A 27,010-nucleotide genomic window follows, 5' to 3' on the forward strand; every position below is an offset into this window, starting at 1 on the left:
TCCTGTCTGGAACCACTCCTTTCAGAGCAGGGAAGTATGTGAATTGTAGGAGACGAAAGTCTGCCTGCAACCCCCTACTTCAAATAGGCCCATGTTGTGATCAAGCACAGCATAGGGCTCAGTTAATTAGGGAGACACTTTGATGTACAGTAGACAGAAGGATTGGTGGGACTTAGAAGTATATGTTGTCATCCTTCCCCTGCCTGTTGCCAAGCGTCCTGGTTCTGACCTGAAGCATCATTGAAGGTTGTTGGGGGAGACCCAGGATTGGGCCACTTAAGTTAGGCTTGCCTTACACCAATCCCTGGGGCCTGTTTGGCTTTAAAAGAGGGTTGAACCTCTCACTGATCAGATCACCTGAAGACTCTGCAAGGAGTAAGAAGAAGGACTCATTTGGACCCAAGCTGAAGGTACAGTCTACCTTACATCTTCCACCAGTGAAGGAAGGCCACAAGTTCCAAGAGGGAATTGAGAACCCTCCCCTAAACATCTCCCAGGGAACAGAGGGAGATACCGGATTCAGAGGACTCATCCAGTAGCTCCAAAACCGGTATCCAGCCACAACACAGCGTGCCCTGCTAGGTTCTAACAGCAAGCTTCCTAGGTGGGAAGTGTTAGAGAGTCTCTGGACAAAGGACAAGGCTGTTGCCTGCTAACGCCCTACAGAGCTTTGGACCATCTGCCTTGAAAGAACACAAGCCCTGCGAAGAAGCTAGGAGGAGTGCCACACAGGCATCATCCAGCGTTCATCTTTTTAAAGAGAATTTGGAGACAGTCGAGTCCTCAAACCACATCCGGCTGCACCGCTGACTGTTGTCACGTCGCAGTCACCAGAGCCGTCCAAGATGATTCGACCAGCATTCCAGATCTGCCCACCAGCACAGAGACAACGATTCTTGGCCCAAACTGTCATGCCATACAGCCTGCATATGTCTGTCCAGCCTCGCTTGCTGAACTGCCGGCCACCTGGTACCCGCAGCTGTCTCCAGCCACTAACTCTGTCTCAAGGTCTGCAAAGCACCCTGGAACCACATCAACGCTGTAGAGCACCAATAACTTCTTCAACACCAGGTACATTGTGGTTCTTCCCCCCGGTCCTTCTCCAAAGGCCCCTATAGACAGTTACAACCCTTTGCCCTCTTGGTGTTTAAACCAAATAACATTGAACAGTAAGACTTATTACTTTACCAACTACCCTCCTGTCATTATCCAGAGTGCATCCCTTTCCTTTGTGAAACTGCCTGTTCTCTGTGTTTGTTTACAGGGTGGGTCGTATTTGTAGTCTGCTAGAACTCTCTGTTGTAGTAATAATAAAGTTGATATTTTTATACAACCTTGACTGGGCAGTCCCTTTTATCATTGGGAAATAATTGTATTTTCACTGTGTTGCAACTAACCAATGATCCACGATCTTGCGGAGATAAGTCTGGCATTCCGTCCACGTTACCAAAATTGGACAAGGAGGTTTTATAATTTACTTGTTTTCAAATTTGTTCAGATCCCTTCTGGTGTACTAGAGATGTGGAGTTGATTGATGGTTTAGAAACTGATATTCATCCCTGAACCACTGGTGCCCCGGAAGTTGATTCATCACACACATTTAGTTTATTTTTCAAATGCACAGGACAGGTACGGGCAGCAACCAATTTCAGACATTACCTTTATGCTTTCAGTGTCTATCCACCTGCTCCCAGAAATCCTCTCCGGTAGTCTGGTTCCATCTTGGAAGAGGCCTCTGCATGCAGTCCCATCTGGAAAAGGCCCCCTTAGAAAGAGTTTCTATCAGCTACTTCAAGTTGGAATCCCAACCCGCTTTTCTCTTTTCAGACAACTTTTGTTGTTGTCTGCTTTCCTAAAAACTCTGCTTTTTTTCCTATGTGTTTGAATTTAAATACACAGCATAGTTAACAAATGCATCTTCAATTGACATGGCAGTTTTGGATTGGAAAGAACCTGTGATAGGTTCCTTTTTCTTACCGACACACACTAGGGTTCTCATCTTTGCTTCCATCGCCCCAGTGTATCCTCTGTGTCATAAGGTTATGTGTTAGCTAAGAGGTTACATTCCCCTCAGTAAGGTGTAATTAATAGTATACTGGAATATTTATTTTTCTTATAATTTCCAGTATGCACCAGTGCCATTAATAAGAATTCTTTATTCCGATTCAGAATAATATTCTGAATCTGGAGAAACTCCTTTAGGTTTTTGTGACTGCATGTAAAACAGAGTTATTCAAATGTACACATTTATCAATAAGGTGACCATTTTAATGTGTCCTTTTAGTATTGATCTCATTCTCATTGCTACGTTGACGTCAGATCTATTTTTAGTCATAGACAAAATTCTATTTCCCATTTTTTTTTAAATACCTTGTTTTTGTGCAGCACATGTTTAAATAGGCTTTTGTTATATGTATTCACTAACTTACATTCCCATTGCCTGTGACCTAACCCTGTCTTTGGAGATATGTAATGAACAAAGGATGTTGTTAATAGGCTGCTTAATGGAACAGACACACATTCTTGATAGTGCCTTATTGCTCTGCTTGTTCATGGTTTGCGTAGACTTCTCAGTTAAAGTCGTATTTACTGACTGGCAATTCATGCATTAATCTGTTACCAGAGTGGGTGCCCAGACAACCTTGCAAAATTAGAACCATGAAAATTGAGATTTTTGTAATTCATTTTGATTTCTTTTTGTATTTTGAACACAACCCTTTGTCTCACATAAAGACAGCTTGGCCATTAGCCTTATTTATGGGCATTATATTACTTGATTAGAGTTTGTGGAACACACAGATAGCCCATGAACTTATTATAACACACACAATCACAAAACAATGCATCTTGCATGTTTGCCTTAAGCTTGCCTTCAAGAGGACATGCAATCCACAAAAAATGTATGTGAAATAATGATTTGCAGAACCTGGTTTTATTGTATACTAGGTGTTGCCTGGGCTTTAATTCCCTCATAGATACAGGTAACTGTGCAACATGTGGTGCCGATTGGTGAAATGGTGTGGAATTGTGTAAGGAACAACACTTCGCCAAGCCACAAACCCACAAAGACATTTTGACTTTTGCTGAAATACGGGGACATTTTCGGGGTGTCCAAATATTGTATGAGGAACATAGGCAAAGCCATAAACCCACACCCAAATATTTACCTTTGCTGAAATCCGGAAGAAGGGGTGGGGTGTCCAGATGTCACATAGCCAGCAATGTCCAGAGGGTCCTGACAGTTGACCGTTCAAAATGTGGTGCAGATTGGTGAATGCTGTGGAATTGTATAGGGAACATACATAAAGCCACAAACACGCAAACCCACACCCACATTCTCACTTTTGCTGAAATCAGGGGAAAGGGGTGGGGTGTCCAGATGTCATGTACCAAGTAATGTCTGGAGAGTCTTAACACCTGACTGTGCAACATGTTTTTCAGATTGGTGAAACAGTGTGGAATTTTATACGGAACATACACAAAGCCACAAACCCACACCAGATTTTCACTTTTGCTGAAATCGGGGAAAGGGGTGCGGAGTCCAGATGCCCTGTAGCCATTAATGTCTCGAAGGTCCTAACAGGTGACTGTGCAAGATTTGTTGCAGATTGGTGAAATGGTGTGGAATTATATGTGGACCCTACCAAAGCCACAAACCCACTGAAATCCGGGGAACGGGGTGGGGTGTCCAGATGTCATGTAGCCGGTAATGTTTGCAGGGTCCCAACAAGTGACTGGGCAAAATGTGGTGCAGATTGGTGAAATGGTGTGGAATTGTATACTGAACCTTCACAAAGCCACACACCCGCAAACCCACATCCACATTTTCACTTTTGCTGAAATCAAGGGAAAGGTGTGGGGGGTCCAGATGGCATGTAGCCAGTAATATCTGCAGGGTCCCAACAAGTGACTGGGAAAATGTGGTGCAGATTGGTGAAATGGTGTGGAATTGTATAGGGATCATACACAAAGCCACAAACCCACACCCACATGTTCACTTTTGTGGAAATCCAGGGGAAAGGGGTGAGGTGTCCAAATGTCATGTGGCCAGTAATGTCCAGAGAGTCCTAACAGGTGAGTGTGCAAAATTTGGTGCAGGTTGGTTAAATGTTGTGGAATTGTATAGGGAACATACGCGAAGCCACAGTCCCACACATATTCACTTTTATACATAGAGATAAGTAGTAAAAGTTCCTAACAGAGCACCACAAGAAGGTAACTTAAGAAATGAGGTATTGCTGTTATGTTAATTGTCTTTGTTCTAATTTCCACATGGAGACTCCACGCAGAGGCACTAGTGAAAATCTAACAAGGAGCCACTTTAGTGGTACAAAAGCCAATATGGTTTTCAACACAAACATGTGAGGCCACTTTGAATGGGCATGGAATTCGGCCATGTACTGGGCAGCAACATGCCACCTGATGTGACCAATGAGAATTGACTATGGCCTCTGTTCCCAGGGCATGAGTCCTGGCACTCTCAAGCCATTTTTGCGCAACCTCCAACTATTTACACTGGCCACTGTGACAGGGTCAGTGTCATTACCATGTTAAATGGGGGTGGGTAGAGGTACCACTCTCAACCTGGGGCAGAATGTTAATTAAAATAAAGGTTAGAACGAGCACTGCCCCAGTTATGTGAAGTGGAAATTGGGGTGTCCCTAGGCCCGATAAAGAATTCCCCTATGTGCTGAAAATGACACCCCTGATAACACTCAATGCCTCCCCAAACAGTTTCTGGACATAGATCTCTTTTATTTCATAACTGCAGCTCCCAGAATCCCCCTGTGAGCACCGGAGAAGACCCAAACTGGAATCCACCAAGTGAAAACCAACAGAATGACTGCCCAGATACACCAAAACCCTTTTCCATATCCCAACAATGACCAGCATCCCAGAGAAGCAGTAAACTCCCCATGTCTTCAGAAAAAATGACTTTTGAGCCCACAGCACGGCAGAGAAATCCCAGACAGTTTGTAAAACTGTCCTGTAAAAGGCGGTGGGACTTAGAGGGGATTTAAAGCCTCTCAGCTGTGTAGCACTCTTCCTGGGCAAAGGAGAGCCAACAATTGGTGCAAGTAGTCAGATGTGGGCTGCAACCAATGACCTAGGTGAAAATGGCACTGCACCATCAGCCCTACAGTATAAAAGCAGACAGCAGCAAGAGACATGTGTGAGTTGCACAGGTGAGGCCATTGGAAGATTTGGAGGGGGACAGAGAGCCAGGTGGAGTCTGGATAGTGGAACCCAGCATTGGAGAGTTGGTGGAAGAGCTTTGAGAAGGTGAGGTATTCGAGAGAGAGCAGTATCAGTGGTGTGTAGTGTAGTATATTGTAGTGCAGGATCTGGGGAGGGGGTTTAGGCGGTGAGAGTGAGAGAAAGGTTGAATATATTGTGGGAAATAGCAGTAGAGTAGTGAGAGTAGTAGTGCTAAAGGGAGTGAGCATTAGGAGAGAGTGTGGTTAGTATAGGGGGTGTAGAGTGGGGTGCAAGGAGTAGGGTGTAGTAGAGAAGGTGAGAGGGTGTGAGGGTAGTGAGAGTGTGTGTAGTGGAAGGGTGAGCAGGGCATCATATCCCTCAGTTGGTTGGAGAGGAGAACAGTAACAGAGTGGAAGGAGTGGGAGGGGCAGAGTAGTCACATCCAAAGGTGGAGGTGAATACTACAGTAGAGCAGTAATAGAGCGAGTAATAGTAGTGTGGCTAACACAGAGCACAGTGTAAAGTATTAGTAAAGAGGAGAGTGGCAGGAGGGAAGGAAGTAACATCACAGGTAGTTGGAAGGAGATAAAGTACTATTGGTGGAAATCCACCATGAGGGGATGACAGTGGAAAGCTGGTAGGGGTTCCCGAGCAGTAGCACTAACCGGGTTTGCGGACACCTGGGGTAGGGCTGGAATTCTACACGAGGTGAGAGAAGGACGACCTTAGCGCCACTTCCCAACCCCTTTTCCAGCCAGTGCCTCTGTCCTAACAAATTGCCTGTCTACAATTATTTCTTCAAGGAACTGTTCCTACTTTCCATTTTCTAATAAAATGCTTCAAATCTTCTGGAAAGTCCCATGAATTATTTAGGCCATCGGTGATGCCACTTTGCTGGAATTGCCTCTGGGCATACCCAGTGGTTGCAAAACTGAGGCCATGCATTTTCATGCCAGCAGATGTGGCCATGCACAGTTTTTACTTTGCCTGGCATATACCTGGCCTGATTAAAGCACCCACACAGAAGCACATGGGAATTGCGTGTATCCCCACATGTCGCTACTGTAGCCACTGTTCATTGCCAAGCCTCGGGGAACTTTTCCCAGGGCATGGTCTTTGGCTCTGCCTCTTTCACTCGCAAGCCACTTTCCCTGGGCCATGGCCTAAAGGCATGACCTGAGCATCCAAGGTCAATCAATGGGGCCATGCCCACTCTAAGTTTGTTCAGCGCATCACCTTTTACTATGCATCAGCAGCCCCAAATCACACACTGTGGCCACTGGATCAAAGACTTTAACCAGGTCCTTGGCAACCCCCAAGCCACCTCCTGTGGCTATTTCCAGTGACCACTTTGCATTGGGCATGTCCTTTGTCCATGCCTCCTAAAGTCACCCGAGGTAGCGACTGGCCTTGGCCTGCCGCCATCCCCATGCACCCCAATGAGCTTGATATGGAAAATGAGCATGACCGGTGGCCATGCTTATTGGTCGGTCATGGTGGGTCTTCAGTCCCTTAATTGCCCTGCACACCCATTGTGCAAGTTTGAGCCAGGTCTGCAGTTTGAGACAGGTGGTTGCCAAGTCTCTGAATTCGCTCAAGTGTGTAGGCTTATATTCATAGGCTTAGCTTGAATCAGATCTTTGGTCCTTGGACCATCACTATAGCCTCCTGTTAATAAATGACATTTTCTTTGATGCTTGGGGCTTGTTCCACTGCTTTGTGATGCCCAAACCTTGCCTATGATTGGGGGAGCCCCAGGAGACTACAGTCATAGTCACTACCCACTGACGCCAGAAATAAAAACCAGATACTCCTGTGCCTGGAGCATGATATTTGGCCTTGTGCTAGGGAGGTTCTCCCTCTTGCCTTATGGTCCTTCAGTATATATTCCTTTCTCAGTTATGTATTCTTAGTGATTTCCACAAGACAACGATAGTCTCCAAGTGGGTGTCATTATAGAGCAGCCCATGCCCAGATTTCAGGAGGTGGAGTGGGGTTAGGTCACAGGTACAACAAACAATGTGTAACACATCCTTAGATGTCGTCACTTCTCCCCAAGGGGGAGCCCCTTCCCATGAGGCCAGGGAGGTGAGGCCACTACCATATTGTCCCCCTGGGGATGGTACTCAGCAGGAGGATCTCATGGGGAAAGACTCCCCTCTAGGGACAATGATGAACAACTAGGTAGAATGTGGAATAACAACCCTCACCCAACACCTTACACACATCCATACTATTTAGACCCAAGCACCTTACCCAATACTTCCATGTATCTCTACAAACCTTAAGATTCACCAACTACTAATAGTAGATCCAAGTATTGCTGGAGTACCTGGAAAGCTGACAAAACTAAAAGTACTGATACAATGTGGCTGGAGAGAGGCATAATGATCACCACAGACCAAATAACAGCAAGGATTGATGTAACGCAAGCGTGGGACAATCCCTATAATAAGGAAACCTGAAAAGGACTCTGCATCTTCGCAGCAGTGAGGAGTCCGCGTCAGCTACCCGAGAAGTTAAAAACCAGGAAAAGGGAGCAGAAATGCAAGACGTCACTGATGCTGAAGCAGCAGAGGAGCCGCTGAAGTGGGGGCAGTTCCCCACTTCTTATGAGGTAGACCACTGGGACCAAACAGGTATCGTTCCTCAGTGGGGAGTCAGAGGGAAAGCCAATGCCAAAACAGCAAGGCTTGAGGAACCGCTGGCGAAAGCAGCCAGTCGAATCAGAAGGGAACCAGAGAAGCTGGCAAGAAGAACCACACACCCTGGAAGAGCCAGTGACACATCATTCTCTTGGTAGTTGAGTCCGATAGGAGGAGCAAACCAGTGATCCAGGGGAAGTGAGTCATTCCCCCTGGGATAACCGAATATTGTACTTTCTGATGCAGAGATCTGCAATTATTTTATTGGTTTGTGAAGTACTAAAACCAGGGAAAAGGAGTAATTCCCCCTGGTAACCAACTTGCGAGAAGAACTGTGCCACCCAGTCCAGGAGCAGGGAGTCAGCCTCCCGGACCAAGAACTTTGGTGCTACTTATTAGTTTAGTTATAAGTAAAGGGACAGAGATAGGGACATATTGACACATGACGGTGGACTCTTTAAGTTACTAAGACATCCTGAAAGACCCATTAGCACTTTAGTTGAGCAGGGAAACCCCTCATAGATATAGGGAAAGATAGATGATCACTTTATTTTATAAAAGCCTATAGCCATCACCATTCCACCTGTGTGTCAGTCGCCCCCTTTTGCACCCTTACATAGTTAATTAAAATAAAGTAAGTGACGGTCCACACACAATTTTTTATACACATGGAATCTGCATATTTAAAAAAAACAATGAGAAAAGAATACATTCATTGTAAAACTTTGTTAAACCGAATATGCCAGAATGTATCAGGTAATTAATAGTTTTAAATAAGAGTTATTTAGCGTCAATAAAAAGTCCTTCATGCAAAAAAAACAGCAGTATTATATAAGTAAATGCTTTTCTTTCTAGGCTGCCATGTACAATAGAGACCAAGAAGGATCAGTAGTTCGACTGGGAAAGTCTTTGAAAATGCACCAAGATCAGCCTCTGGAGTTATCTTGAAAGGTAGCCCTCAAGATTCACTTAAAAATCATTATGTGTTCCTGGAATGAAGAAAAGGATGAAGAAAAGACCCACCAGTAGCACCGGAGGATCAGGGGAGTAATACTCTAATGCCCAAAAAAGCAGTTCTGCAGGATGCGGTTGATGGTTTCCAGTCATGGTTAATTCACTGATTATTATGTGACCACTGTAGACTACAGAAATGGCACACCAATGCAGAAGAAACCTCCAGAGCCTCGGGAAGAACAATTATTCTTGATTTGGAAATTCCAAGAACAGGGGTCAAAGCCAGGGGAGCGAACCAGGGATTCATCTGTGGTTGGAGGATTATGTTGATTCAGGGTTCCCACGTCATATTTGTGCACAGGACCTGGCAGGGGATAGGGTTGCCTTAGAGAGACTCCCATGAAAGACGAATGTTGAAGGAAGGTTGACAAAATTACATCCGAACAGAGCCCTCAACAGGAGAAGGCACAGGAAGCAATGTTTGTCACTGGAGTTGCATGACTCTGGGCAGACCGGCTTCTGGAGTCTCAGGTGTGGGTTTATAGAACTAGAGTGCTTTCCCGGGGTCCTGTGGTGAAGATTCTCAGATCAGTTTGGCCCAGACAGTCTTCAGAGTCGTGACAGTGAAGCGACACCCACTTCTCGCTCTGCAGAATCAGGTACCATCAAGAGCTTCAGGGAAATGAGTCCTTCAGTCAGGAGCTGTGATACAGTTGTCCTCATTGGATATGGGGAAAGTAGCACTTTTGTGGGTTCCTTTTGGTCTTCCTGGAGAGTAAGAACTTCACTTTTGGATTCTTTGGAGCATCAAAGTATGGTGGTGCAGAGATCAATCCTTCAAGTAGTTTCCATTGGGATGATTCGGAGATCCATCTGTAGTCAACGTGAGTGTGCAAGGAGGTATGCTTTATTGCATTTGGGAATCAGTGAGTCAACATCATATCCAAACATAAACCAAGTATCATTCAAACAGACAGGTGGTCAGCCAATGGCAGGCCATCTCTCCAAGCACACTTATGCATTCTTGAAGGGTCAACCAAACAAAGTAATTAACCCACACCGTCTCAGATATCCATATGCATATGCCAGTCTAACCGGTTTCAGTCTGACTACAGCCATAGTCTTGGGAGATGCAAACATCCAGTGGCGAAAGCTGGCCACTTCCTCACTCACACAGAAAAAGCGAGACAGGATAGACATGCGACTACTCAGGCCTACAAGGCAAACAATTACAGCCTCCATTTCGATGAATGGAGGATGTTGGCGAAAAGGACTCCACCAGGTAAAATTGATTCTGCCCAGTGAACCATTTTACAAAGCCACAAAAGCCATCAACAGCCTAGCTACATGGCTAACAGAGAGAGAGAGAGAGAGAGAGATAGAGTACTCCCTGGGAGAACATGGGCACCTGTCTAGGAGTCACAAGTATACATAAGCCAGATCACAACAACACAGAGTCACGCTATCAGTCAGGCTTGGTATTAATTCTGCCTGAGAGAAGGCAGAGCCCAAATCCCAGAGAAGCCTGCCAAAAGCACAGTGCACTACAACACGTGGTATGAAGTGGGATGTCTGCCTAACACAAGGCCCCAGGGACTCTTATGCAACTGAATGTTGCCTCTAGGATTTGCCTGCAGCAAGTCCCAGTCACCACATTGACACTAGTTGTGGCCTGCAGACCTTGTCCTGAACTGAGGTCCCAGATTAATTTATGCCTTCTTCCCGAAGTACCAGGGAAGAACAAAGAAATCTATGGCCAGAAATTGGGACAACCGATGAGACAGGATACCGCACATGTAACCCCCGTATATATAGCATACCTTATTCAGTAATAGGCAAGCCTTGAAGAAAGGATCTTCTATTGGGAGTTTCCAAGGAATCCAATATGAGGCAACCTAACCCGAACAGCAGGAGGGCGCAAGCTAGGTGAAAGAAATAGTTCCACAGTCTCACAAGAGTTCCGAGTCGAGAAAAGAGTCACACTAAATCCAATGTCCAGAAATTCCAGAATACAGGTGAAAATCCAAACGCCAAATTTGCAGGGTCAAAATCCAGTTATCCAAGTCCAAAAAATGTCCAATGCACCAAAACTGACAAGGGAAAATACAGCAGCAATCCTAAAACATAAAGCCAAATAATCCAGAAGGCAAGGTATCCAAAAACACATGCAAAAACTAAATGCCACCCGCAGAACAGCTGTGAAGCAGTGCTGTCCATAGGTTGAGCGTTTAAAAACTGCCGGGAATGACTTCCTGGTAGTGACATGACATCAATGTCACGTGACCACATTACCGCAGTGTCGATCTGCGTGTTATGCAGCGTGCTTAGGCACCATGGCAACTGCCAATTGCGCCACCGTAGGGAGATAGGGAAGAAATGCGGGGGAAGGCGTGTTCAGCGTGGGACCCCATTTGTACCCAGGCAGAATCGCCACAAACCTGCACTGTGCACCCGGCGACCCAGGGAGGATGTGCCGCAAGTGGGAGGCAGTGAGCACACGACAGATCTTTTCTATAGGTACATGGTTTGTATCCTGAGTATGAGACACAGATGTTGTCTGCTGACCCTTTTGGTGGCATGTACACTAATGCAGTTAAAGGGTATTTAAAAAAAATAGATTTGGGGGCATATTGTGCTCTCCGAAGCCCCCTTTGCCTACCCACCATGAGGGTGACCCAAGGAGGGCTAAACTATGCCCCTTCCATATGTTTTTTCAGAGTGTTGCCCGCAAAATGTCAGAGGCCCATAGTACTGGCCCCCTAAAAACTTGTTTGCCCTTGGCCACCAACCAGATCAAGTCTTTTTCAGAAAAACAGTCTGGTTGCCCCTTTGTGTGTCCCCATGACCAGATCTGGGTTCTCTAAATGAGAGCCCATGGATGTCATTCCCACGTAGCCTATGAGATAAACAAATGGGGCAGTGTTTTTGCCGCTCCGACAGTGCAACGCAGTTCTTTACTGTACGTCACATGCATTGTGGAAATTAATTGTGTAATGGGGGCAGGTGTTTTAGGGTGTATATAGGATGGGGTAGTGGGTGCATAGGTGGCTGAAAGCAGTGGTCGAAGTGTATGAAAAGAAGTAGTGGAGCTATGGTCCCTACTGGCCTGCCCCCGCTCCCCACATACCCCATTGCCACTCCCCCCCCACACAATACAAACCCCCAAACACTTGCACCTGTTGTTTAAGGAAACATTCAGTGCAGTGCACTGAAAGTGCAAGCTGCAACGTCTTCCTACACTTTTATTTTAAAACGAAACCATTCCGGAACGGTTTCTTTTTAAAATAAAAGTATAGGAACTGTAAAACCTAATTTAAAAAAGTAGTGGAGCACCGCTCCCGACCTCTCCCGCTCACTTCGACCACTGGCTGAAAGTGAATATTTATGGGTGGGCGAAGGAATTGCAGTCTCTCTGGTTCAGTGTGGGAAGAAGCAGAGTCACAGCAGGAGATGGAGGGAAGTGCGGGTAGGGGTACCATTGGGGTGGAGATTAATGGGTTGTGGAACCCACACTTCATGTGTGCTTGAGATTGAGAGTGGAATCTAAAGAGGGGACTTCCCTTTCAGCAAATGGGTCTGGGAGGCACAGGGCAGCGAGTAAAAGCTCTCTGATGTATTACGTGCAAGGAAAGGCCTACACAGTAAATACATGAGAGGTACAGGCATGGAACCCCAAATGGCTATATGTGTGTCTGCGTTATTTATGGTTTAAACCCAGATATAGATCAATGTACGGCTATTTTGATCACTTTTCAAAGGAACCACTGGAAGAATTTGGCCAAATGTATGTCAGCACAATGTGGGACCAGGTTCCTGCTCCTCGTAAATGTTTGGCAGTTCGCACAGTACTTGATAGAACACTTTTGTCTATTGAGAATGAATGGAAAAGTTTACAACTCTTATAACTTTGTCACCCTTAACAAAGCCACACAAAACTTTGACCAAAAATTCCGATGGGTCTATATTTTTCGAAGATTCATCAAACACTCTTATATATTTTTATAACTTAAATGTTACAGTGTGGACAAATAAAAATATATACAGAAAACACATGAGTTGATTATATATATCTCTACACAGATACACACACACACAGCATTGTCTACAAAGGCCATCTTCCTGGTATACTGCTTGACACTAACTTTATTTTTCTTTTACAACGAATTCAGGGTAGTGAGTGACGTTCTGGTCTACCTCATCTTGTCTTTGACCATGTGAACGTTTGGTTCTTAGCATAATGGGGCCCAGAGGGGCGAGAGGGGAGGGGGGAGATGATTGGAAATTTGGTGGTGAGGCACTGTTTCTGTGAACATTGTAATTTGACAGTAAGGAAGTAGCAACACAAAACACTTTCACCTTAAATCAACTTTGTCAATGTACAATAATGTAACCGTCTCTTTAAAAAGACACAGTCAATCTTTATATATAAAGTTGAATGTATGTATGTGTGTGTGTGTATGTTTGTCCGGCTATACAAATCCATAACGTTGAACCCACTGATACCAAATTTGGCATGGATTCCTCATTTGTCTGGGGCAAGATTGTAGTATATGTTTGGATGCAAAAAATTCACTCCGTAGACATCCATGTTTACTGATGCTCACCCCAAATCACTACAGTAGGTAATAGAAGGAGCAAAAACAAAGAGGTGATGGCTGGAAGGTTTAGAATGAATCTTAACCACTGGCATTGCTCTGGGCAACCCTCCAGACCACCGTTCTTCCCCTGCCAAGCCATTACAGAAGGGGAAAGACCATATGCAAATCAGGCTTGGCCCCACTTCAAAAGGGGCAGTCCAGCCCGAACTGCTAGGTCACATCCCGTCTGCACGAGACCACAAGCATCCCAAAACATGTTTCGCCCTTGTTGGGGTTCAACAGTGAGGAGTAGCTTGGGTCTCTAGGCCCAGCAGGCACGGGACCCACGTCTGGGCATGCCCGTCCCACTCGAGGTGACAAAGCAAAAACAAAGAGGTGATGGCTGGAAGGTTTAGCATGAATCTTAACCACTGGCATTGCTCTTGGCAACCCTCCAGACCACCGTTCTTCACCTGCCAAGCCATTAAATAAGGGGAAAGACCATATGCAAATCAGGCTTGGCCCCACCCCAAAAGGGGCAGTCCAGCCCGAACTGCTAGGTCACATCCCTTCTGCACGAGACCACAAGCATCCCCAAACATGTTTCGCCCTTGTTGGGGCTCATCAGTGAGGAGTAGCTTGGGTCTCTAGGCCCAGCAGGCAGGGGACCCACGTCTGGGCATACCCGTCCCACTCGGGGTGACAAAGCAAAAACAAAGAGGTGATGGCTGGAAGGTTTAGAATGAATCTTAACCACTGGCATTGATCTGGGCAACCCTCCAGACCACTGTTCTTCACCTGCCAAGCCATTACAGAAGGGAAAGACTGTATGCAAATCAGGCTTGGCCCCACCCCAAAAGGGGCAGTCCAGCCCGAACTGCTAGGTCACACCCCTTCTGCACGAGACCACAAGCATCCCCAAACATGTTTTGCCCTTGTTGGGGCTCATCAGTGAGGAGTAGCTTGGGTCTCTAGGCCCAGCAGGCACGGGACCCACGTCTGGGCATACCCGTCCCACTCGGGGTGACAAAGCAAAAACAAAGAGGTGATGGCTGGAAGGTTTAGAATTAATCTTAAACACTGGCATTGCTCTGGGCAACCCTCCAGACCACCGTTCTTCGCCTGCCAAGCCATTACAGAAGGGGAAAGACCATATGCATATATGGGATATTTCTTCTCTGTGAAAGATAGTGAGCTAAAGACTCTGGGTAAGTCTCTCGTAACCAGAACTAATGTCTGGCAGAGGGACTCCCAGGACCCCCTTGTTAATTTGCATATTTAAGTAACTTTGGGTCTCACCCTATGTTACTAGGGGAATCAAGACGTGGACCCCTTGCTCACTATTCTTAGAGAGGCACACATCCACCCTAATGATTAGGTCCAACCAGACCGAAACACGTGTCTGGGGTTTCTGTTGGTACTCTTGTTCAGAGGAGAATTGCCTAGCATTTCGATTCTGGACTGCCCCAGGGCAGGACAAAGACTGATATGTTTGGGATATTTCTTCTCTGTGAAAGTTACTGAGCTACAGTCTCTGGATAAGTCTCTCGTAACCAGGACTAATGTCTGGCAGAGAGACTCCCAGGACCCCCTTGTTAATTTGCATATTTAAGTTACTTTGGGTCTCACCCTAAGTTACTAGGGGAATCCAGACGTGGACCCCTTGCTCACTATTCTTAGAGAGGCACAGATCCACCCTACTGATGAGGTCCAACCAGACCGAAACACGTGTCTGGGGTTTCTATTGGTACTCTTGTTCAGAGGAGAATTGCCTAGCATTTCGGTGCTGGACTGCCCCAGGGCAGGACAAAGACTGATATGTTTGGGATATTTCTTCTCTGTGAAAGATAGTGAGCTAAAGACTCTGGGTAAGTCTCTCGTAACCACGACTAATGTCTGGCAGAGGGACTCCCAAGACCCCATTGTTAATTTGGTAATAGTAGGAGGCAACATTTGTGTTGGTTATTACTTTGAAATGTATTACTACTGTATACAGTTTGAAAGTGTTTATTAAAGCATTTTTAAAGGGAATAAAAAAAACCCTTACATTTTCTTTTATCACACCACTTCAAATATGGGAAATGGCAAGGTTATATTTTACTTAAGTTCAGTCATGAGAAGAGAGCACAATCAATCAATCAATCTTTCTTGGACATTTTCTATAAGCCATTAGCTGACTGAAACATGCCGCACAAAAAACAAACATCACTTGGAAAAGCTACATCTGATGCAAAGCGAAAATCAATATCAAGAGCTTCTGTAACACAACAACAAACAGGAGCACGACTTGCCGACCAGAGGACAAGAGCAACTTTCTCCAGGACAAATGAGATGATAGAGCAAACTGAAGCAAGACTTGCTGACATGAGGACAAGCGCAACATCCTCCAGGGCACATGAGACACCACTTGATCAGGACACAGGAAAATGTGGGTACCCTGCTAGTCTGTCATAATATAGCCCCTTTTTAGTTTATGGGTTAATTATTGTGTTCAGGTGAACATGCTTGATGTTTCTGATTACTGGTTGCCACCTAGAAATTGTACTTAAAATATAACAACTGCAATATATAAACTGAGGTGCCTGCAACCTCTTTGCAGCATGTTCCAGGGCAAGATTCCTATCGTGCAGCTTTGTGAAAGTGTAATTGCAATCCTAAATTGTTTAGGGGGCTTTATGAGTAAACAAAGGTGGGGGTATATTTAGAAGATGTAAAATCTGGAAGGAAAACAGTTGTCTCCTTATTCTTAGACTACGGTGTTAGAGTCTTAGCTGTTTGAAAGATGTGAGCAGTGTAATAGGGTGTATGGGGCAATCACTTTCCAGAGGTTTTGTAGGTTGAGGCCATTGCTTCTAGGTATGTAACACATAACACCTTACATGTAACCATGCTGCTGATCAGCAACCAGTGGAGGTTCTACTAGCATTGGCTGTTTTTCATTAGATCAGTAATGACTTTACAAGCTGAATCTGAGCTTTCTGGATAAGAATAGCTGGTATGCTGGAGAATCAGCATTCGGTGCATTTCAATAGTCAAGATGTGCATTGAATCTGGTGCAAACCTGCAATCCATAGAAGTCTGGCAAGATGTAAGTGGGACACAATCTGTGCTTTTTAATCTTGACGAAAGCACAGAGTTCCTTCTATATTCATTTTCTATGCAGATGTTCAGTTTTAGTACGGCTTTGGCAAAGGTGACTTTATGGTTGATGGAGGGACAGTTGCATCCCATCAATTGCTTCCTGTCATCAGCACTATTGGATACAGAGATAAATAGCCCCAGAAGGTGCTGTCTTTCTTGTATGTCTAGAGATAGTCAGGGTAGCTGCGCATGGGTGCCTTGTGGTTTTTAAGAAGTGATATGAATGTTAGCATGCATATGCTGAAGTTCAGTTATTGGAAGGGACTCTTTGAGGACACAACAGAGGAATATGACTAGGTTCAAGGCTGTGTCCCCATTTCACTGAATTCTCCTCATTATTGAGGCACAATTTAAACCATTGAATGTTGTATATAAAGCTTGTTTTTAATACTGTATATTTGTCGTGTTCTTTGACAGACTGTCTTGAATGCTCGAAAATCTAGATTGCCAAGAATTTTGACTATGCAAGGATCCCATCCCAGACTGTGGCCTTCGAAAGGAGGAAAAAGTATGTCTGGTGTTTAAGAAGGGCATAGTGTCATAGACGATTTCACAAACTCACAAAACTCCAAAATGTGATCCAAGGCTTTTTAAAGATTCATAGCCCTTTACAACTCATCCAGAACAGGACTGCAAGACTTGACCTTGGCCTCAAGCCCTGAGATCGTATCTCTCCAGCCCCAAAATCTCTCCACTGGCTCCAAGCGGATGCAAGGATTACATTCAAAACCCTCTGTATTGCCCACAAGGCTTTCTGGGGCCTCTGTCCAATATACCTTCAGCTATCCCTCCGTAAATACCTCCCCTCTTGAGCACTTCGCTCCTCTAACTCCCGCAGGGTCTGTTGTTTTTCTAAGAAACAAGCTGGGGGTAGATCTCTGTCTTCGGCTGGGGCCTCCCTTTGGAACAGTCTCCCTGCTTGAGGAGAACCATCTCAGGGTCCGGAAGCACCTCAGATTTGATCTATTCGGGCATGCCATTGTTGAGACAGCGAACACTGCTATTTCAGCACAAAAGGTCTCTACGGTGATCAATAATGAAACAGCTAAGCAACTGTTTGAAACTTTGCTCACCAGTATGCTCCACTCTGCACCCAACCCACCTAGAGAGTTTAACCACAGTACAATTCCCAGACCAGGTTATATTATTAGGAGATAGGTATGTGCCAAGGCCCATACAGAACTCTGGGCTCTATGACCGACTCAAAGACCCCTTTCTCCATCAAGTTAGGAAGCCTCAAGGTTTGGGAAGAATGTGCTCTAATAGTATCCTGAGAGGGTCCAAGGGAATTGAAGAGCAAATACCACCTATGCATGGTAAGAATTATAGATTTAGGGGTCACTTAAGGATGCCAATGAGAATTTATAGAAGGGAACCTTATTCATCAAAAACCATACAAATGAGAAGTCTTTGTTTGAGATTATGTATGATATGCTATTTGTAACGTGCTTAATACCCAGAGGTTTCTAAGCCCAGACCCAGGGATCGAACCTGTGTTGCTCTGTGTCGTCTTGCTTCCAAGGTGAGCGCCTTGCCACTGAGCTATCCTCCATTGTCAAGTTGGGGGTCAAGTATGCCAGTTTGCCTTAATCGGGGTAACGTCCTCAAAATCTTTGCAGAAATCCTGAACCTGGGTCTCCTACCTTCATGTGACGTAGAGAGGATACAATTCCCAGAACGAGATAGATGGGAGATCTGTAACATCTATTGTATTTCACAATTTGTAATGAGCCTAATAATGGGCGAGTCTGACACCTTGCGAGAGCTGGGGTTTGAGGTAGAAATCATGGAGGTTGAACAAATACTGTGCGAGAGGTACAGAGACTTCAACTATGATGGGAACCTGAAGGTTGTCTTCCACCCCGATTGATATAGTGTGTGGCAACGGAGGCAACTTTCCAGAGGCTATAATAAACAGAAACAAGACTGGGCCCAAATCACTGTCGCTTTGTGGTAATGGTTGCCTCACGATAAATACTGACTCTAAAGGGTTGATAGAGGAGGATATATACCTGAACCTGCTATCTTGGAATTCTAGGGGGAATACACAATTGCTATTGAACCCCGAAACCGTTGCCATGCTGAAAGAAAGTAATTGTATCTTTCTACAAGAAACGTGGCATTTAGTGAATTTATCTATGGATAGCTATGAGGTCTACTCCCAATTTGCTAAATATAATAAGGGAGGGAGACCATCGGCAGTCCTCATGATAGCAATCAAGGGTACCTTAGGCTTAACAGCTAGGATAGTGCCTGACCTCCCATTGGGGATTCTTGCCATCAAAGTCTGTGGGTTCGGTAGAAATTCTCCTGATCAATGTCTATAAATGAAGGCATAAAGGAATTGCCAATCTGGGAGATTTATTAGAGAAAATAACCGCTCTAATCCAGTACTGGCAATGTGCCGTCCCTCATGGTAGAGTTATACTGGCAGGTCACCTTTACTTGGACTGCTGTATACCATATGATGAATCTTATCATAATTTGGGTGAGTACCAGCTCCCTGCAGTGGAAAATCCATGTTTTTTCCCTGTCAGAATTTTAAAACCTTTTAGGTGATCTGTTCGATAAGGCATCCCCCCAATCTGAGGCTGGGTGCTGCTAGTCATAAGCATAAGCATATTTTTTATCAGAAACTTGCCTCTGAGAAAGCATCCATGCATCAAAAGCTGAGAACGATTCACTGTTCTGGTTGGGACCAACTGCAAAAAAATATCAGAATTAAATCAGTACAACAAAAGTATAAAAACTACTGTAAATCTCGAAAGGAAATCATGATGCAAAAGGACGCTCAAATCATGTTGTGTACATTGGTAAAAACTGAATGGGGTCTCTGAAGCCCAATGGGTTAGTTTCTTCTCTGATCTCTATGGGATACTCCGGGGGGGGGGGGTGGGTGCATTAGGGTACCATATTGACCTGTATCCTAATATCCTAAGGGTGTTAAAGTTTGGCAGCCTATAATTGAATATGAAGAAGTGCTGAAACTTATAATAAAAGCTAAAACTTCTCGAGCGGCTGGTCCAAACGGGCTGACAAACAACACTTTAAAGGGCAAGCCTGCTGCCTGGATCCAGATCCTTACCTTGTTCTTTAAGAACATTGTAAAAAACAGCATTATTCCGAGTTCCTGGCAAACCGTCCATTTTGTCCCAATTTTTAAACGTGGCGAGAGAGATCAGGCAAGATACTACAGACCCATTGCATTAATTGATGCAGACTGCTAAATGTTTGCCTCAATCCTCTTACTACATGTGAAGGAGTGGATGACCAGCTCCCACCGATTTAAATAAACTGCAGACTGGATTTAGAGTAGCTCACTCCACAAATTTAAATGGGCTGGTAATGAGGGCCCTTCAGGAATCTGCATGGGGTAGCTATGGAGGTGAAATGTATGTAGCATCAATAGATTTGTCGACAGCTTTCAATCGTGTTATCCGTAACCGCTTGTAGGTTAAATTGGCAAAATTGGGCATACCAGGAGGACTGCTGAGTCTACTCATCGTCCTCTATGACAATGCAGAAATATGTGTTAGGCTTACCCTGGAGGGGAACCTGTCTCGTCGGATTGAAACCTATGTAGCTCTAAGACAGGGATGCTTGCTTGCTCCCTGTCTTTTTCATCTGTATGTTTCCAACATCAGAGTTTTTGGAAGGGGTGGGCTTGGTAACCCCAAAACTGGAGGAACTAAGCATTCCTTGGTTATGATATGATATGAAATGGCATTTATAACGCGCCTATACACAAGTGTTTCAAGGCACGACGAGTCAAGGGAGGGCGAATAAAGGGAGGACAGATAACGATCCTACTAGGACAGGTGTCATTCAGATCACGCGTGTGCATGGGATAGGGGAAGGGACAGTGCAGTGCATGGGAGTAGATAATAACAACAAGTAAATGAAACGGCCAGCAAGTGGCAAGTACAAGGGTAAGTGCAGACATCAGGTGTCAAGTGCTGGTAGGGGGAAGGTAGGGATACAGAAACATTCCCCAAGTGCATTGGTTGCCAGGCAGGCAGTGCAGGTGTGTGTGACTGGTGGGGGAGGGACCTGGACCCTCGCTCAGAGGATGTCCACGTAACCAGTGCAGTTCCGGTTACAGTCAGGAGGCCAACATGAGAGAGGAGGAGAAAAATCAGAAGCAAAGAGAAAGGTTTTGTGGTGCCTCCTGAACCAGAGATGGTTCTCCTCAAATTTAAGGGAGGCAGAGAGGCTGTTCCAGAGGGAGGCCCCAGCTGAAGAAAGAGATCTACCACCAACTCGTTGCTTGGAGAAGCGACAGACCCTGAGGGAGTTGGAGGCGGGTGAGCGAATAGCTTGTGAAGGAAGATATTTAGGAAGAGAGAGTTGAAGGTATTGAGGCCCTGTGCTCCAGAAGGCCTTGTGAACAATGCATAGGGTTTTGAACTTAATCCTTGCATCCACTGGGAGCCATTACAGAGATTTCAGACCTGGGGAGATACGATCCCTGGGCTTGAGGCCAAGGACAAGTCAAGCAGTCGTGTTCTGGATGAGTTGCAAAGGGCTCGGAGAGTAGAGTCAGGCATATTTAGAAAGAGGCTGTTGCAGTAATCCAGCCTAGAGAGAACCAGAGCTCTGGAGACAGTGAGCTTCTGGGGGAAGGAGAGGAAAGGAAGAATACCTCTGAGGAGGTGCAGCTCGTAGTGTGACTTCTTAGAGATGTCAGAGATGTGAGGAGAGAAGGAGAGTGTGGAATTGAAGATGACCCTGAGGTTTTGGTGCAGAGAGCGGCACTGCTGCAGGCAAGGAGTGCCAGGTATTGGTTGAACTGCCAGGGAGAGAGGTTAGACCCCTGGGGGACACCACAGGTAGAGAAAAAGATAGCAGAGAGGAAGGCCCCAAGTTGGACCTGGGAGGGTCGGTCATAGAGGAAAGAGGTCACCCATGCCAGAGCCTGACCAGTGATACCCAGGTTATCAAGGAGACAATTGAGCAGGATGGCATGGTTGACAGTGTCAAAGGCAGAAGAGAGATCCAGCAAGATGAGGACACAGGGGGTGTTAGAGTCAAGGTTGGAGAGCAGGTCTTCACAGATGTTCAGGGGAGCAGTTTCAGTGCTTCTGGCAGCTCTGAAGCCAGACTGATGGTCATGAAGACAACCAACAGATTCAGTGTGGAGATTAAGCTGGGAGATGGCCAGTTTCTCCAGGAGCTTGCCCAGAAAGGTAGTTATGGAGATTGGGCGATAGTTAGCTGGGCAGGAGGGGTAATCAGAGGGTTTCTCAAGAAGAGGGTGCACAAGGGAGTGCTTCAGGGGGGATGGGAAGACTCAGGTGGCAAAGGAGTGGTTGCAGAAGTCATCCAGGGCAGGGACCAGGGAGTCATTGTGGTCCTTGATGGTTTTGGAGGAACAGGGAAGAACCTGTTTTGACAAGACTTTCATAGATCGGACTTGCCTAGAAACCTTTTCTGCAGAGAACAGGGGAAAGGCAGAGAATGAGGGAGGAGAGGAGGCAGCAGAAGGGCCAGAGGAAGATCAGGCAGTAGAGGGAGGGAGGGGAGAGGAGGAGAGTGAGGACAGGATGTCCTGTGTTTTTGAGATGAAGTGAGAAGCCTGTGCCGTACATAGGGCGTGGGAAGGGACAGGAGAGGTAGAGGCTGCGGCAGGATTGGCCAGTTCTTTGCAGATTTTAAAGAGTTCAGCCGAGTTGTTAGATGCAGCAGAGACGCGGGCTTGGATGTGGGCTCTATTCTTGGTGAGGACAGAGAGTCGGTATTGCCTTTGGAGCAGGCGGCAGGCCAGTTTGTCAGAGGATGTAAATGAAGCATGCCATTTCCTCTCTGCCACCCTGCGTTTGAGGGTGACGAGGTCTGAGTCATAAAAGGAGTTGCACTTGGCTTTGGACTTCAGGCGAATTCTCATGGCAGGGGCAAGGGTATCAAGAGTGTCAGATATAGCAGAGTGTTGGTATATGCAGATTATTTCCTGCTTCTTGACCTGCTTCTTGACTGGAAGAGGGTGGGCCTCCAATGCTTGATTGATACATTTGCAGAGTTTGCATCTGAGAACAGAGTGATAGTTAACCCTAGGAAGACCCTTATTTTGGTGCTCTCGAGAGGTAGGAGTCTTAACCCTATCTAATCAGATGATGGAATCAGACCAAAGGTTTGGTCGTTTTTCGTTGAAACCATCAATCTCCTTCTATGAGGGTAAAATTGGGTCCAAACTAATATATGGGATGGAGCTGCACTTTTGTGAGCTTTAGAATTTCTAGGAGATACTGGAGAGAAGGTTGTGGAGATAAACATTGAAGTTGCCTAATAACATCCCAATGGCTGCATTTAGGTACTAGATAGGTATAACCTCGCTGTAGGCTTGGGTAAAATGGTAATTGATGTCCCTCTTTACGTGAAAAAAGAATGGTCTACCTAGCCAAGTTTGAAAAATGGGGCGTGAGGGGGGATGACCGCTATATATGGTCTGAATGTATCACGATGCAGAATACCTCTTAGGGTTTGACATTAGCCTCACTTATTAAAACCCTGAATCTGTATAATGACCAGGATAACGCCCAGCAGGGCTCCACTTCACTGACCCTTAATGAGGATATATAGGCCCCTATGCAGTTGCTGTCATAGATGTAACCTTTAGTGCAAATACTGCTATTAGGGCAGGCTATAACATTGGACCTGAATTCTACTAGTTTAAATTGTTTAAACTCAAATTATATTGCTCTGTTACATGGTTCTTCTTGTATCCTTTCTTCAATAACAAGGTTTAATGTATTTTTATTCTTTGTATGAAATGATATGTATTGTGGTTTATGTAATGCGATGTATCTTCTTGTGTTTTTTTCTCGTTTTCACCTTTTAAATGGTATTCCTGTGACATATTTTAATACTTACGCTGTAAAGGTTTTTTGTGAACCATATACACTAAATGTTTTACTTTTTTTTTTAAATGAGAGAAAATGAATGGTTTGTAAAACCAGAGAGAGAAAGACTGAAATTGCAGTTTTCTAAGAGGAGAGACTTTCAAGTTTGTCAATGCATGTTGCAAGTATATAAGAGAGAAATTAAGGAGACCATATATAAGATACCAAGTATATTAGCCAAGCAGGCAAAACAGTGGAACCATCAAAGTTGGAAGAATGAGCACAAGCTCACATATGAAAAGCCCTCACAGGAAAGTATACCAGGCAGCCATAAATGTGTGCATTTGAAAGAAGCCCTGGCAGGAAAGTACACCAGGCACAGGGATGTAATCTGGGGGTCGCCAGGGGTCGCATCCATGAACCCTGTGTTCTCCCTTGCTACCCCTGTAAAAAATGCACCAGGTCTGGGGTGCCCAGCACAATCTTCACCCATCTGGGTGAAGGCTAAGTCGACTGGGGCTTGTGGCGCGAGAAGGAAGCACTCAGTAGGGGTTGTAGCTGATCTTGACATGTGCCACATGTCACATGGCGCGTTTAGCTCCAACCACTTCTCCTCAAGCTTCCTCACAGCTCATATACAGGAACCAAGAAGCTCTACCAGCTTCCTGGTTCCTGTTTGTGATCAGTACGTAGGAGCAGAGGGAGTGATGCACCAAAGCTGGAAAACAGGTAAGAAAGCTTTTTTAATGTGATGTGTATTTTGCGGTGTCTAGTCATTATTTCGAATATAAAAGGGTCAAATACAATACGTTCAAATCAAAAGGATCGAAAAAAAAATGACCGAATGCTTTTTTTTATGTATTTTTTTTGGGTGTTTGGTATAGGAACAATTAGTGGTTTTTCCCCAAAAAACGAGGGTTTGTGTGAGAGAAGGTACATGGGTGAGTGACTGGTGGGTGAATTGGTATGAATGTGATGGTGTGTTAATGCACGCCTGTGCCTTTAATACAGTGTGAATGAATGTGAGAGGAGATGTATGAGTGGGTGGAAGGGGATGCCTGCGTGTGTGTGTGTGTGTGTGTGTGTGTGTGTGTGTAGGTGTAAGGCCCTGGGAGATTGGGGATCACCAGAGCTTTTTTGACACATCCTTTATTGACTTTGCATGTTTTACTGGTATTTTCGGGCAAACCCAAGTTCATGTGTGTCATTATCTGGCTAGACTGGCGTTTTGGTACAGCCAGTTTAGCCATTGCTTACCGTGGTTGCTGTGCTTGACTGGTTTCACAGCCCCAATTCTTTCATGATTTGTATACGTTTGGCAACGTTGCTAAGCAATCGGAAACGTGCTACGATATGGCAATGCTTTTCGTATTTGAGAATCGAAATACAACATATTCACCGATATCATACATTACGGCACTTATTATGGTGTAGTCATCAGGCCATTCCTAAAAATAACAATTCATCAACCCTATCAATTTTTAGAGTTTCTTTGTAGTTAATGATACAAAGGGCCCTTAACAAGGGCACACTCATGGCAACAATAGGTATGCCAATCAACCATACTGGAGATAGGCCAGCATGTCGTTTGTGCTATTGACAGGCTTCACAGCCCCCGTCTCACAGTGCTTGTTCACGTTTGGTAACGTTGCTAAGCAATGGCTCACATGCTCCATTGCGACCACCATACCACTTCTGCGTTTGAGAATTCAAATGCAATATGCTCACTTAAATCAATCATCATGGCACTCACTACAATCTATTTACCAGGCCATCCATTTGGTAAGCAATTCATCAACCCAATTAATTATCTGTGTTTTTCTGCAGTTAAAAGAATAAAAGGACCCTATACAAGTATAACACAGGCTCCTTTGTTCCCCAGTTTCATATGACAACCTGCTTTTATATCGTTTGACGAGCCACATGTGATCCAATTGTAATTGAGACCGGCCAAGATGGCACTCTGTTTCTACTTATGAGTACTTCTTTGGCTTAACAGCACCTCTCCAGTTTTTACAATGAAAATGTATATGTTGCCTAGCACCTGGCAACTCAGTTCAATGCAGTTATCATACCGCCCCCCGTTCAAAGCAGTTGCACGTAAATTATGAGTTCTTCCAAGCTGAATACTAGGTAAGGAATCATATGGATATATGGCTCGATATGCAATGACCAGTTATAACACCAATGGAAACTAATTAGGACATTGTTTTCGTTACAGTGTATTATAGTGTTATCTTTACTGCACTCGCAGTGTTCGCGTTCTGATTACCGTGAATATAATTGTTCACAGTTGGTATGCTCACTGGCCATTCCCCACCAATATTACAAGGTAAATTGCACACATTAATATCAATGAATATACATAAATAACATGGAGTTATGCTAATGCATAATTATTGGTGCACAGGTTTCAGGAGGCAACTGATGAGTGTAGCTGATCTTATGTATAATGCATAACAGGCAGCAATTCAACACATTATTGCATATCAGGAAATAGTTCTGTGAAGTGAGTATAACTTTTCATTACTATGAGGCATCCTTCATACAGATCTTTATATTTGTTAATAAAGTCACTGTTCCTCATCCAGAACTTGGGAATGAACTTCGCCTCTCTGCTCAGAACAATCGCAGCACGACTTTACACCCTCTCCGGGGCTGCTGACCTTGTTTTTGGGTCTCTCTAATGTGAGCTGGAACTGGATGCATTTTACTGTGTGGAATATTGAGGCCTAATGATTCTAAATGGCCTATGATTCCACCTTTATTCTTCGGCCTACTCTATGTGGTACACACCTAAAGTCTGTTGGATATGTGTATAGTGTGTCTTATATTTGCTACCTTCTAGTGTGTCTAATGAATGTGTATATGACTATTTGAAGCACTCCTCCTGTCTTTGTCTTGCTTACTTGTGTGTATACATGCCTGGTTAAGCCTAATGTTTGCCTATATGTTCATTATCATTGTCATCATCTTCCATGAACTACATTCTAAATGTATGTGTGTCTGTCTTGCTGGCTACTATCTATCTCACACCCCAGGGAGACCTTGGAGTGCCGGTATGTCATTGATGCTGTCTGGGGCCTTGGCCATCAGTGTGGTTTCAGACTTGTCTTTTATGGATTTTCTAAGTTTATATCTTCTCTCATATGTGGGGCGTTGGACGTTCATCCCAACAACCGAGAAATCAATTTTCCATTTAGTCCACTTCAAAAGTATTTTTTTTTCAATTGCTCCTTGGAGGAATTTCATGAGAACCAGGCCATGTGTTCCATACTAGCCCATAATAAATAAATGTAGGCCGGATGACGGAAGTCTAAATTACTCCAAAATGGATAATAAATATTGCTTCCTGAGTGAGAAATATTTGGGACAGACCTTCAAAAAATGCAGAAGAGTTTCAAAAGAGGGAATACAGGATGGACACCACCCCTCTAAATTGCTAGTTAAGTTCCAACTCCCTTGTTTGCATTTAGGTTTAAACAGTTACATCGTTCTCTGGTTACTAGATATCGATGATGCATATAGGGATAGATACCTAGATAGAGTACTCTCCTATTTGCCGAGATGTTTTTACAAACATGATAAACCTTCAAATAGCCATGGTAGATATTCTTTATTTTCTGAGCTAGGACTTGTGATCCAGAAACCTTCAAAG

General features: G+C 44.8%; 1 protein-coding gene and 1 pseudogene across 1 annotated transcript in view; one reads left to right on the forward strand and one right to left on the reverse strand.

Annotated features, from left to right (window-relative positions):
- Positions 1-27,010, forward strand: part of INSC (INSC spindle orientation adaptor protein) — a 1,941,980-nt gene that overhangs the window by 263,763 nt on the left and 1,651,207 nt on the right. The gene's annotated exons all lie outside the window — the stretch shown is intronic.
- LOC138505044 (bax inhibitor 1-like) overlaps positions 1-27,010 on the reverse strand; it is a 156,857-nt pseudogene that overhangs the window by 124,089 nt on the left and 5,758 nt on the right.

This window comes from Ambystoma mexicanum, chromosome 11 (genome assembly GCF_040938575.1).
Source record: "Ambystoma mexicanum isolate Mex_15411 chromosome 11, UKY_AmexF1_1, whole genome shotgun sequence".
NCBI lineage: Eukaryota > Metazoa > Chordata > Amphibia > Caudata > Ambystomatidae > Ambystoma > Ambystoma mexicanum.